We start from the raw sequence: 12,908 nt of genomic DNA on the forward strand, positions 1-12,908 counted from the left end.
ACCATCCTGGCTAACACGGTGAAACCCCGTCTCTACTAAAAATACAAAAAATTAGCCGGGCACGGTGGCGAGCGCCTGTAGTTCCAGCTACTCAGGAGGCTGAGGCAGGAGAATGGCGTGAACCTGGGAGGCGGAGCTTGCAGTGAGCCTAGATAGCGGCACTGCACTCCAGCCTGGGCGAAACAGCAAGACTCCATCTCAAAAAAAATAAAAAGAAAAAGAAAAAAGAAAAGAAAACAAAATATTCCCACAAAGAAACTGCGGGGCCTAGATAGCTTTACTAGTGAGTTGTTCTAAATATTTAAGAAAGAAAGAACACGTCTTACAAGAAATCTTCCAGAGACCAGAAAAAGGATACATTTCAAGATAACCTTGGTACAAAATTTGACACAAAAAAACATAGGCCGATCTCACCTATGAACAGAGATTCAAATATTCTAAATAAAATATTAGCAAATTAAATCCAGCTATACACAGAATTAATACAATGTGACCAACTTTTATTTGCTCTAGGAATTCGAAGTTGTTTTAACATTAGAAAATCAATTGATGTGATTCAGCACATTTACTTAATATTATGATAACCTGGGCAGAGCCAGAAAAGACAACTGACAAAATTCAGATCCTGTTGAGATAAATATTAGCAAACAACCTAGAAAATCAAGCATTATATTTAATGGGGAAACATTAAACATTTCCTTCTGAGACTTGAAATAGACAAGGATGACATCATTACTTCTATTCAACATTGTACTGAAGGCCCCAGACACTACAGAATGAAAGGTAAAAGGATTGGAAAGAAAGAAACCAAACTGTCATAACTCACAGATCAGGTAGGCATGTATAGAAAAATCTAAAAGATTCCATTAATCCTTAGAATTAATGAAGATGTAGCAAGTTTACCTGATTCAAAAATCAATACACAGCAATGAACTGCGCTGACAATGTTCTATTTCTTTACTAGGTAGTGGCTATATGCATACTGGCTTTGTAATCGTTGCTTAAGCCGTATTTGTGTTGTGCATTTTTTATTAACTCTTATGCATCGCCAGGCCCCTGAAGATGTCATACTCTTCCTGACAGGACCTACCAGTTTGACAGAGAGGCAAGTGTATACAGCACTGCTAGCCTGAAAAGCAGCAGTACTCTTACATGTGAATGCTGAAAACCTCACTTAATGGATACTTTTGATGTAAATCCATTTATGCTCACAATTTTGGCTCTATTGCATTCTTGTTTTACTGTTTAAGTTTCTCTTTAAAGCAACAATTTTCTTTATATCATTTACAATAAACCACACAATAGTATGACAGAAGCTATTTTTCTATCAAAGCATAGTATTTTTCTTCTAGAGATGTCACCTTGAAAAAGACATTTACTTAACAATTCTATATTTCTAGCTTTCATTCAAAGAGACCTGTATATTTTACCTCACCCTGCTGCACTGATCTATCCGTAGCCTTTTCTTGAAGGAAAGGGTCACTCAGAAAGATCTGATAAAAATCTATATAACAAGTCATTGTCAATAAAACTGAAATGTTTTCTTAAAGGCAAAGTATAACAATTTCCTTTTATCCACTGGTCAATAGATAAAAATAAGTTGGATACCAACTTATGGGCACAAGCCAGTACTTCATTCATTTATTGTTAGTTGCTTTGAACATTGTTAAGAAAAAGAAAATACCCACTGGAAGCCCAAAGAGCCATTAGCAGAGGGCAGCAGTCATAGCATCATCATCACCGAGCCTAAAAGCAGAATAGAAAAGCAATATCAGACCTCATGTAGGGATACAGTTTAGAACTCTGGCAAAACTCCCATGCTCCTAGGGTACCTATTTCCTCTTACAAAAACATCATGTGCTTTAAATGCCTGAACCACTTTTCATCTAAAAAATACCATCCACTACTGCACAGTTATTGTATGTTCATTAGACATTAAAAACACAAACACTGACATTCTTTGCCTTACCTATTATGGCATAAGAAAGTATAAACGAGTCTGTCAAGTAACAAAAGGATTTTGTTAAATATCCCAAAACTAATCTGTTATTATTCTGCCTGTCAGGAGAAAAAAAAATCAGAAAACACAAATTCATATCATTTTCTGTTAACCAACTAAAAATAGAGGGTAAAATGTAATTCCACTAGAAAAATGAATAAGTACTTGAAAACCATCACATTCTATAAAGGTCTAGCTTTTGGAAACTGTAACCCTGTCATTAAATTATTTCCACAAATCCATTCACACAGTCATGTGCTGAGTCTAAGAGGAGGAGGAAAGATCATTTTTTTCCCCAAATTTGGTATCCAGCTTTCTAAAAAAAGACAAAGGCACATTTTATCATCCTGGAAAAAGTGACTTCAGTGAAGCAGATAAAGTGTCTAATAAGGCCTAATTATCTCATGTTGTGATTCTTTTTAAATCACTTTTAACCTCAGGAAGAATTTTAATTATCTTGTATAATAAAGTCTTTCCTTATTTCACCCCCTGTAGGAGAAAAACATATTAAACCTTATTTTTGTCAAAAGATAAGAGCAGTATTAAGTTTAAATTGATGTCATTATGAAATATTTGATATCAGGATTACAAATTTCAACTTCAGTAATTATTCGATTGGTCACAAAAGGGTATCATTCCACTGCCAACTCCTAGCAAGAGGCCATCAGAGTTATCAGCATGCATGCGATACACCCGGGACAGCTGGGGGAAGAGAAAAATGTGTTCTTTCTATTCCAGTAGAGTCTTGTGATTCCAAGGTTAAATTATTGAAGCAGTTTGGGAGGTACTTTTTAATATGATTTTCAAAAAGTTTTCTCCTCATTATCAACTCTTTAATAAACACTTCAAAGTTTCTCTGAGCTTCTCCATTGGGAAAAATATTAATTCATGAGCCTTCTTCCCAAACATACGCTCATTTCTCTCATTGGGATTCAAGAACTCAAGGAGGAAATGTTATGCAAGTGTCTGCATATAGAAAGACAAAGTTTTCCTTCCTCTTTTTTCTCATTTCTCCTACAAAGGCATTCCCTTCATGCCTAGCACATAACTTCCATCTTGCAATATGATTCTGGCATGAGGTGCAGTCTCTCCAACTCAGCAAGGGTCTTTGACACAAGGTACTAATCTATCCTTCTCCTCTTCATTTCTGATCTATAAAAAATAACAAACATAGCGTTGACAAGGTGCTAGGCATCGTAAGAAGCACTTTCCAATGCATTCATTTCATTTACTCTTCACAGCTCTATCCCCATTTCCTAAAGAAGAAACCTAATCCTTGGAAATGTTCAGTGGCTGCCCCAAGGTAATACAGCTGGTAAATGGTGAGATTTGAAGGCATTTCTAAAGTTTGAAGAGAGAACCCATTCATTTAACTTCCACAACAATTCTGTAGCTTTTTATTCTGACAGAAAGGAACTAGCTGTGTTCATACCTTATAGAAGGATACCATCTGGATATGCATGGTGCCCTGAAAAAGAATGGCATTTTTTTATATATACCTGTCTTGATGTAGTTCATTTTGACTCTTGCTATAGAACTGCATGTGGGTGAAACTTTAAAGCAGATCACTGGCATACTAAACTTCATGTTAACACTTATACTACAGAAGAATTAAATAAGTCCAAGATTCAATTACACTATATTTTATTTCAGGGAGCTCAAATTACTACAGAAGAAGTCTATGTATTATTCTGCTAAAATCAGGATAAATACAGCGTGTAGGGGACCAGTAGGAAGATTAGCACCGTGCATTTAAGGACCCAAGTGGTCATGGGCTCTAACATCATGCAAGGTCATCGTAGTTGCCAACCTGCAGCCTGCAGCCCTGGAAAGAAAGAGTGGAGGACAGAAGGGGAGGGTTTGCTGGGTTAGGTGAAGTGCCTTGAAAGAAAACAGAAAAGAATGGGTGAACAGCTAGCCAGTTTCATTTACTTTAGGTATACAGAGTAATACAAAGTTGATGCAATAATTAAAATTTGAAGAATTAGTTATGGGTATTTCTAGGGCGTGCACTAAGATTTCATTTTCTTTTTGTTTAATGTGATTCTTTTTTACTGTCTCTCAAATTTACTGTTGTTTAGTTTGTGTCTTGGTAAGTCCCTTTAAATCTTCTCTGGGAGAAAACGGGGTGGGGGGGGCTATACTTAGTTAATGAATATCCTGTGGGACCAAATAATAATAATGTTAATACCTGCTAATATTTGTATATCATATATTATGTGCCAAGTACTATAGTACTATTCTAAGTATTTTACACATACTGACTCTTTTTTTTTTTTTTTTTTTTTTTTGAGGTGGCGTCTTGCTCTGTCGCCCAGGCTGGAGTGCAGTGGTGCAATCTCGGCTCACTGCAACCTCTGCCTCCTGGGTTCAAGCAATTCTCCCGCCTCAGCCTCCAGAGTAAATGGGATTACAGGTACCCACCACCATGCCCAGCTAATTTTTGTACTTTTAGTAGAGATGGGGTTTCACCATGTTGGCCAGGATGGTCTCGATCTCTTGACCTCATGATCCACCCTCCTCAGCCTCCCAAAGTGCTGGGATTACAGGCGTAAGCCACCATACCCAGCCCTGAACTACTTTTTTTTTTTTTTAACAAGGAGCACGTGCACTTTATTGAATGCCATTGTAGAAAAGTGTGTGAGGATAACGGGCTGATACAGGACCTGGCTCTGGGGGCAGGGCAAGGAATGGAAGATGAAGTGTGTGGGATACAGGTCACGGGCAGAGCTCCTGGCCTGGGTGATGCCTCCTGATCTATCAATAGACTCGGAAGATCAACGCTGGGATGATGATGAGCAGAATGGTCATGACGATGTCCATGATCAGGGCCCAGATGTTCAGGCACTTGGTGGTGGAGGCATAGGCCTGGGCCCTGGTCAGGTCACCAACCATCTTCTTGTCCCTAGACTTCATGGAGTATGCAAATGCTATGAAGCCCAGGCAGCCAGAGTTCATGAAGAGGGCGTTGAACAGTGACCAGATGACATGGTCAGGCATGGAGGTCTCACTGTGGAAGTGGATCATGGTGGACATCGGGGGAGCAGGGTTGTGGGGCGTGCCCCCACCACAGCCAACTCATGCTCCTCCTTGAGCATCTCATAATTGCAGGGGTGGCCGCTGTTGGCAGGAGTGAAGAAGGTTTGGAAAGTGTGGTTCATGGTGTCCAGGGAAGACCAGCTGTGGTCAGGTTGCTGGGATGGTTCTCAGTAGGCCCTCCCCCTCCCCAGTAGTTTCAATTTCTCCTGAACTATTAATTTAATGAAGAAGCCCTTTTCTTGTTATCAGTCAATGCAAAGGTAAACTTCAGCCAAGCTTACCTACATAAACTGTTAAAACACAGATTGCAGGGCATCTCTTCCAGAGTTAATGACTCAGTAGGTCTGGAATGGGGCCAAGAATTTTGTTGCTCCAAGTGAAACTGATGCCATTGTTATAGATGAAGCAAAAAGACAGTCTGGAAAGGCATGATAAAACCCTAAAATATATTAACCCTTGGAGTCTTAGGGAAATGCAAGAGAACAGGTTATAAGAGTGGGTGCAATTCTGATTTTTATCAGAACCAAAGAAACAGTGTCACTGGATATTCCTTAGAATATGGTTTCCAAAAGTCATGGAAGCAGACAAGGCTTCAGCAGAAATGACGTCATATTGAGTTAGTCCATATCCACAGAGTAAAGAGATGCTCTGTTCTGCTAGTGAGCTTGGTGAGACTTCCAAACCCCTTCTGAAAAGAAAACGTCACAGGTTTTAAGGCAGACTGATATTTAGAGCCACCTTAATATGGAAAAATGAGACAGCATACAGGAAGAGATCTCACAGGCCAGGAGTAAGGGATGTCAAGATAATCAAGAGAGATGGACTCTCTAAAAGCAAGCTGGAGGAGCACACTCCCCAGCCAGCTGTCATAACCTACATGGGGTAGACAAAAGCAGAATAAGAACACTATCCCTCAACTCTGGACAGAGTCTGACTTTGTAATTTGAGAACAGGGCAGAACATGACAATGTGATGGATGCCCTATTCCTCTTCCTGCCTGCGTAATATTGCTTAGGATCTCTTTAGTGCCAGAGGCAATTTCAGGGGCTCTACAGAACATGATTGTATCTGGGGACTTTTAAGTTCCAACTGTGAGATCGGTTTATAGGACATTTTTCTAAAATGAATTGTTACATGTTTTGGTCTCTGCTCCTGATTCTCACTGCCTTTGCGAGATTGGCTATTTTAAAATCCTACTTTAACCATGAATGAGCAACATGATTCTTTCATGTGGGGAAAGAGATTGCTGTTGTTATATCCACAATTGATCTTTCCTATTTCTCTAAGATTGGGTTGGCTGAGAAAGGGATCACCTTCCTTGTCCTCTTCTTTCCTTCCACTTGAGAAGCAGTAAGAAGGATAGCCAAGTGTCACTGACAGTCACAGAGCCTCATGTACTATGGGAGTTCAAACATGTACAATTCAATTTAGGAAAAGGAATTGCTCTCTGAGTATCATTAAGCCATTAAGCATTTTTTATTATAAAACAGGAAAGGCAGGACATGAGCTGGGAGAGGGCAAAGAGGAATTAGTCCATTCTAGCAATTCTGCCAATATTAGTTCATTTAATCATTCAGCAAACCTTTATTAAAAATCTCTCCATACCACCACATGGCTGAACTCTGGAAGTAGATGGGAAAAACACGTACACAGATCATCCTCTTGTATACATTATATTTCAGCAGAAAGACCAGATATTAAGCAGTTAAATTCATTATTAATTAATTGTGATAGCAATAAGGCCTGCAAAGCACCACTACAGCCCGGAGCTGGTCTGGTCATGGGATCAGGGAAAGCTTCCCTTGATGAACTGACACAAGCAAGTATGAAAGATGAGTTGATTTCTCTGATAAGAGGGTTTCAAATAGGGAAAAGACCCGTTGGAAGGCTCAAAGGTGGGAGCACATGCTATACACTAGAGGAACTAGCAGAGGACTGCTGGAAAGGCGGTGAAGAGGACAGAACATTCAACAGGAGCTGGGGTGCCTGGACAGTCCGTGTGGGGCAATTGTCACGATGACAACAAATGAATGTAAAACATTCTCCAAGCATCAAGGACTTTGTCTAGAATGATCAAAGAGCCATCTGCCAATCCATCTTTTTGAATCCAAAGCATCTAGGGTACAGCTCAGCAGAAGAAGGTGCTCAATGAATATAGGTTGAATAATGAATAAATTAATCAAAAATGTAAGCATGTGTATAAAATCTATCTTTCACACATTGGAGTTGGCTTTGGTCCATTTACTGCAATATTTCAAAATCATATAAGTGTCTGAGTTCCTTGAATTTGAAAAGACAGCCCAAAATAATTACTGTATTCTGAACCACTATGCTCTCAAATTAATTCCTATTGCAGCATGTGCACTCTCGTCCAGCCTTTTTAGTTTTCTGTCCAAATAAAATTAGGAGTGTTTTCAAAAGACATATTGGAGCATTAATATCATATCAAATACTTGAAAATTTCATTAACAAAATCCAGAAGAGATCATAGTATCGGAAGCAGCTTGAAACAATATAGACAATGAAATGAAAGACCTTCTCCCTACAACATTCTTTTACTCTTCACACGTTTTTCTCTTCCATTGCCATCTCTGAAAGCATTAGGCCAAAACTTAAGAAATTAAGATAACTTTTTAGACAGTTGATGCCTTTTCATTCATTCAAACTGCATTCACATTTTTATTCATCTGTTCATATCTACTGAGTTGCTACCATATATGGAGCACTGTGCTAAATGCTGGAGATACAAAGATGAAGGTAACATGTTCTTTACTGTCGAGAGCATTAGGAGAAGTACATAGACAATAAGTGTTAACATGTTTCAGGTAGAGAAGCTGGCTTTGGGGACAGTTGAAACACCAAAGAAGGAACAGTCAGTTCTATCTTGGGCAGGGCTGTGGGTAACCTGCTGCGTGGAGGAATGTTCATGCAGGAAAGGCTCACAGAAGAGCTGACATCTTCCTGAATCTTGAAAGTGTCCACCAAACAAACAAGGGGCAGACAGAGGTAGCATTCCAGGCAGAGGAAACAAGAGCAAAAGCACAGAGATGTGAGATAGCCTGTGAAGTTCAAAGAGCTGCACATGGTTTGGTAGAGAGGAGCACAAGGTTCAAGGTAAAATAGGAACGAGTTTGGTCATGGACATGTATCAGTGAAAGGGCAGCTACTGAAGGACCCTGAGCAGGGAAATGATAAAGCAAGCCAAGAATTTTATCTCAAAAAAAAAAAAAAATCCGATAACAGTGTAAAAAACTGGTTAGAAGGGATTTAAGACTAGAGGTAATTTTCTAGTTGGAAGTAGAATGCTTATGAAGGTAGAACTGATAGGATTAGGATGGCTTCCTGAAAAAAAAAGAAAAAAAAACTCATGTCTAAAATAAGAGGATAGTTACGCACTTTTTCTTTTTCTTTCCTTTTTTTTTTTTTTTTTTTTTTTGAGACAGAGTCTTGCTCTGTGGCCCAGGCTGGAGTGCAGTGGTGCAATCTCTGCTCACTGCAAGCTCCGCCTCCCAGGTTCACACCATTCTCCTGCTTCAGCCTCCCGAGTAGCTGGGACTACAGGTGCCCACCACCACAACTGGCTAATTTTTTTTTTTTCTTTTTTTTTTTTTTTAGTAGAGACAGGGTTTCACCTTGTTAGCCAGGATGGTCTCGATCTCCTGACCTCGTGATCCGCCCACCTCAGCCTCCCAAAGTGCTGGGATTACAGGCGTGAGCCACTGCGTCCGGACTTTATTTTTCTATTAACATATCAGTACCTTTGTACAAAATTATACAAAGCTAGAGTTGGTTTGAGCTACATTGCACTTAACCCAGTGCCCTAAGTTTGCCGAGGAACTGAGACCCAGAGAAAGTAAGAGCTGCAGAGCTAAGCAGGACAGAGCACCCCCACGTGTCCACAGTCTAGTTCATTACTCTTCTCCCTTCATCCTTCCCCAATTTACTAATCAATTAATGTTCAGCTATCAAATAGTACCACTAGGATGCTACTTCAAGGAACTAAGCAAAAATTATTTATAATAGAAATCACTTAATTTTATATTTTTTGCATTTGTATGTTTACATATTACATTGTGCCTGCCTAAAATTATTTAAAAACGAAAATAAAAACTGCTGACGCAGCTACTGTATGTGAGATGCAGAGAACTACGACAATTATGAAAGAAAACAATCATTAACATTTATAACTTTAATTCACATTCATCTTTAGTTTCCTCAGTGTGGTCATTCCAAGGGAGTCTTTTACTCTTTGAAAATTACAGGCCTATGTTTGCAACCTAGTTCTGCCACTTGTTAGCTGGGTGATCTTTGTCAAGTCACTTAACCTCTCTATGCTTCAGTAAAATCGTTGTAATAATAAAATCTATCTGATGAGGTTGTGGAAGCCTTAAATGAGTGAATGCACTAAACTAGGTTCAGCACATAGTTAAGTACTATATAGTGCTAACAATATATATCTAAAATGGTTCAACTAGCCTTGGGGTAATGTGAAATGGGAAGCTAAAATTGACAAGGCCAAACTTTTATTATATGTCACCAAAGAGATTTATCTATAGTTGTTTGCAACCTTCCACGAGTCTGTTAGGTTGCTTCACATGATCAAGTTAGATTTGGATGAGGTGATTCTCCTACTCAGCTTTTTTGCAATTATTTTCTTCTGGCTTTCTGACTTTTCAAGTATTATCTTTTCTCATTAAAAAAAATGACGTTCTATCATGGCACTAAACTTACTGAAAACATCACAAACCCTGTGGAATGTTTGCCAGGGATGCAGTTGAAGTTCTCAAAATAATGAGAAATCCATTCCCGCATTTCTTGATCCTGTAGTCAAATGCTAATTTTTAGTCTTCTAACAATAGGTACCCACTCATTCAACAAGAAATGCATACCAGGAACATAGTATGTGGGGAACATTCTGTTAGGTGCTAGCAATGTAGAGACACTACCCATACTCAAGGGAATCACCATGATACAGGGGGGTTATTCACTGAACCCTATCCACAGAGAATGAAACCAACCTGGCCCTCTTGGAGCATCAAGTCTAGTGAGGGAGACAGATGATAAATAGGGAAACAAAGAAGCACACAAGTATGAACTGGGAAGAAGCTTGTGAAGGTAAAGAACAGGTTAAAATTATGCTACCACTCCCCACCCAAGTGAGAAAGTCTGTATAGATAGTGTGAGCATTACCAAACTGAACATGGGTCTGCTCACCCAGCACGGTAAAGCCAAACACTGACAATGAGGTTTGCAGCAAGAGAAAAAAGGACATTTATTCTCATGTTGCCAAGCAAGCAAGAAAGGCAGCTCACACTTAAGACCCAACGTCCTTGATGGCTTACAGGCGAGGGCTTTTAAAGACAGGGGTACATTTCAGGAAAGCAGAAATTATACAGGCAAAATTGCAAATTAATGTATGAAGGTCACATATTGGTTTGGCCCAAAAAATCAGGATATCTTGAAGTGGGGACTTACAGGTCATTGGTGGATTCAGAGATTCTCTGATTTGCAATTGGTTAAGGAAGCAAAGCTTTGTCTAAAAACTTGGGGCCAACAGAAGGGAAGGTTACAGTTTGGCCTGTGGATGTCACTTCCTCCAGGCCTCTCAGGAAGAAATTTAGAGCAAAGAACAGAGGTCAGAGTTTAGTCCTCAGTTTTCCCTTATCTGAGGTCTACATGACAGTAGTTGGCATTTTCCAAGCGGTGGGGGTCTGGGTTTCTAAAAAATAATTGAGTTACACATGTCAAGGTGTTATCTTTAGTTTGCATACAGAACCAAACATCTTGTGATTTTAATTTATTTTGGTGGCTATTGTTTAAGCTATTATTATCCTCTTGCTTGTCACGTTGGTTATTTACTTCTCAAAACTATTCAGGCGCCTTCAATTCTCCTTGAAATACTCATTTTTTTATTTATTTATTTTTATGCTTGGGAGGCCCAGCAGGCCCCTAAAAAGGGTCCCTACTCCATTTCATGAGCAGGGAAAGCCACAATTGGAAAGTAATGACTGGGCTGAGACCAGTTCAGAAGCGGAGGAAAAGGTCATCCAAAGAACAGGGGAAAAAATGGTCAAAGCAAAGGGAAGAGGATGAGTGAAGGCCCTGTGATGGGGAAACACTTAACTGTGTCCAATAGCAGAAAGTAGCCCAGTGTGGCTGAAACAAAGGTAGGACGTACCAGGTGAGAATACAGAGGAGAGTGGGAGCAGTAACATGTACATTACAAGCCACAGCCAAGAGTATGTATGTGTGTTATTCTTAATACAACAGAAGATTATTAAAGGATTTTAAGAAGTGATGTGCAGGCTACACTTTTTAAAGTTGCTCCTGGACTCTTGTGTTGGGAATGGGTTGGAAGGCAGAGCAGTAATGTAGAGTTGGGGGAAAAGGATAGACCACGAGGCAGTCCATCCTATAACGCCCTCTACAGGTCACTAGGAAGTGGCCTACCTCGGAGAGAAGTGGAGGAATTCTGATCCATTTGGAAGCAGAATGTAAGGTTTTCCTGCTGAATTCGAGCTGTAGGATGAGGAAAAGGGAAGAATCAAGGATGATACTCATGTTGAGTGAATAGAGGTGAACGTCTGGGGAGGAACTTTTCTCCTGAGGGAAAATCTGTTCACTTTTTATTGGTCTTACACGGAGAGACCTTGCTATAATTATCTTACAGTAAATTAAATTCTAATAGAGTTACATATCAGTAATCTGGAAGACTGTTTTACGAGCTTCCTTGATACACACTGAATTAAACGCAGGAGAGGAAACACGGTGGAGAGCCAAGATGGCCGAATAGGAACAGCTCCGGTCTCCAGCTCCCAGCCCCAGCGACACAGAAGACTGGTGATTTCTGCATTTCTGCTTGAGGTACCGGTTTCATCTCACTAGGGAGTGCCAAACAGTGAGTGCAGGACAGTCAGTGAAGCGCACTGTGCGCGAGCCGAAGCAGGGCGAGGCACTGCCTCACTCGGGAAGTGCAAGGGGTCAGGGAGTTCCCTTTCCTAGTCAAAGAAAGGGGTAACAGACGGCACCTGGAAAATCGGGTCAGTCCCACCCTCATACTGCGCTTTCCCAACGGGCCTGGAAAACGGCACACTAGGAGATTGTATCCCGCACCTGGCTCGGAGGGTCCTATGCCCACAGAGTCTCGCTGATTGCTAGCACAGCAGTCTGAGATCAAGCTGCAAGGCGGCAGCGAGGCTGGGGGAGGGGCGCCCGCCATTACCCAGGCTTGCTTAGGTAAACAAAGCAGCCAGGAAGCTCGAACTGGGTGGAGCCCACCACAGCTCAAGGAGGCTTGTCTGCCTCTGTAGGCTCCACCTCTGGGGGCAGGGCACAGACAAACAAAAAGTCAGCAGGAATCTCCAGAGACTTAAACGTCCCTGTCTGGCTGACAGCTTTGAAGAGAGTAGTGGTTCTCCCAGCACGCAGCTGGAGATCTGAGAACGGACAGACTGCCTCCTAAAGTGGGTCCCTCACCCCTGAGCAGCCTAACTGGGAGGCACCCCCCCAGAAGGGAAAGACTGACACCTCACTGGGCCAGGTACTCCTCTGAGACAAAACTTCCAGAGGAACTATCAGACAGCTGAATTGGTGGTCTCACGAAAATCCGCTGTTCTGCAGCCACCGCTGCTGACACCCAGCCAAACAGGGTCTGGAGTGGACCTCTAGTAAACTCCAACAGACCTGCAGCTGAGGGTCCTGTCTGGTAGAAGGAAAACTAACAAACAGAAAGGACATCCACACCAAAAACCCATCTGTACATCACCATCATCAAAGCCCAAAAGTAGATAAAACCGCAAAGATGGGGAAAAAACAGAGCAGAAAAACTGGAAACTCTAAAAAGCAGAGCACCTCTCCTCCTCCAAAGGAA

General features: G+C 40.9%; 1 pseudogene; it reads right to left on the bottom strand.

Annotated features, from left to right (window-relative positions):
• Positions 1–4,759: 4,759 nt before the first annotated feature.
• On the bottom strand, positions 4,760–5,160 carry LOC116813807 (interferon-induced transmembrane protein 3-like; annotated as a pseudogene).
• Between the last annotated feature and the right edge of the window lie 7,748 nt (positions 5,161–12,908).

This window comes from Hylobates moloch, unplaced genomic scaffold (assembly GCF_009828535.3).
Source record: "Hylobates moloch isolate HMO894 unplaced genomic scaffold, HMol_V3 SCAFFOLD_9, whole genome shotgun sequence".
NCBI classification, from domain to species: domain Eukaryota; kingdom Metazoa; phylum Chordata; class Mammalia; order Primates; family Hylobatidae; genus Hylobates; species Hylobates moloch.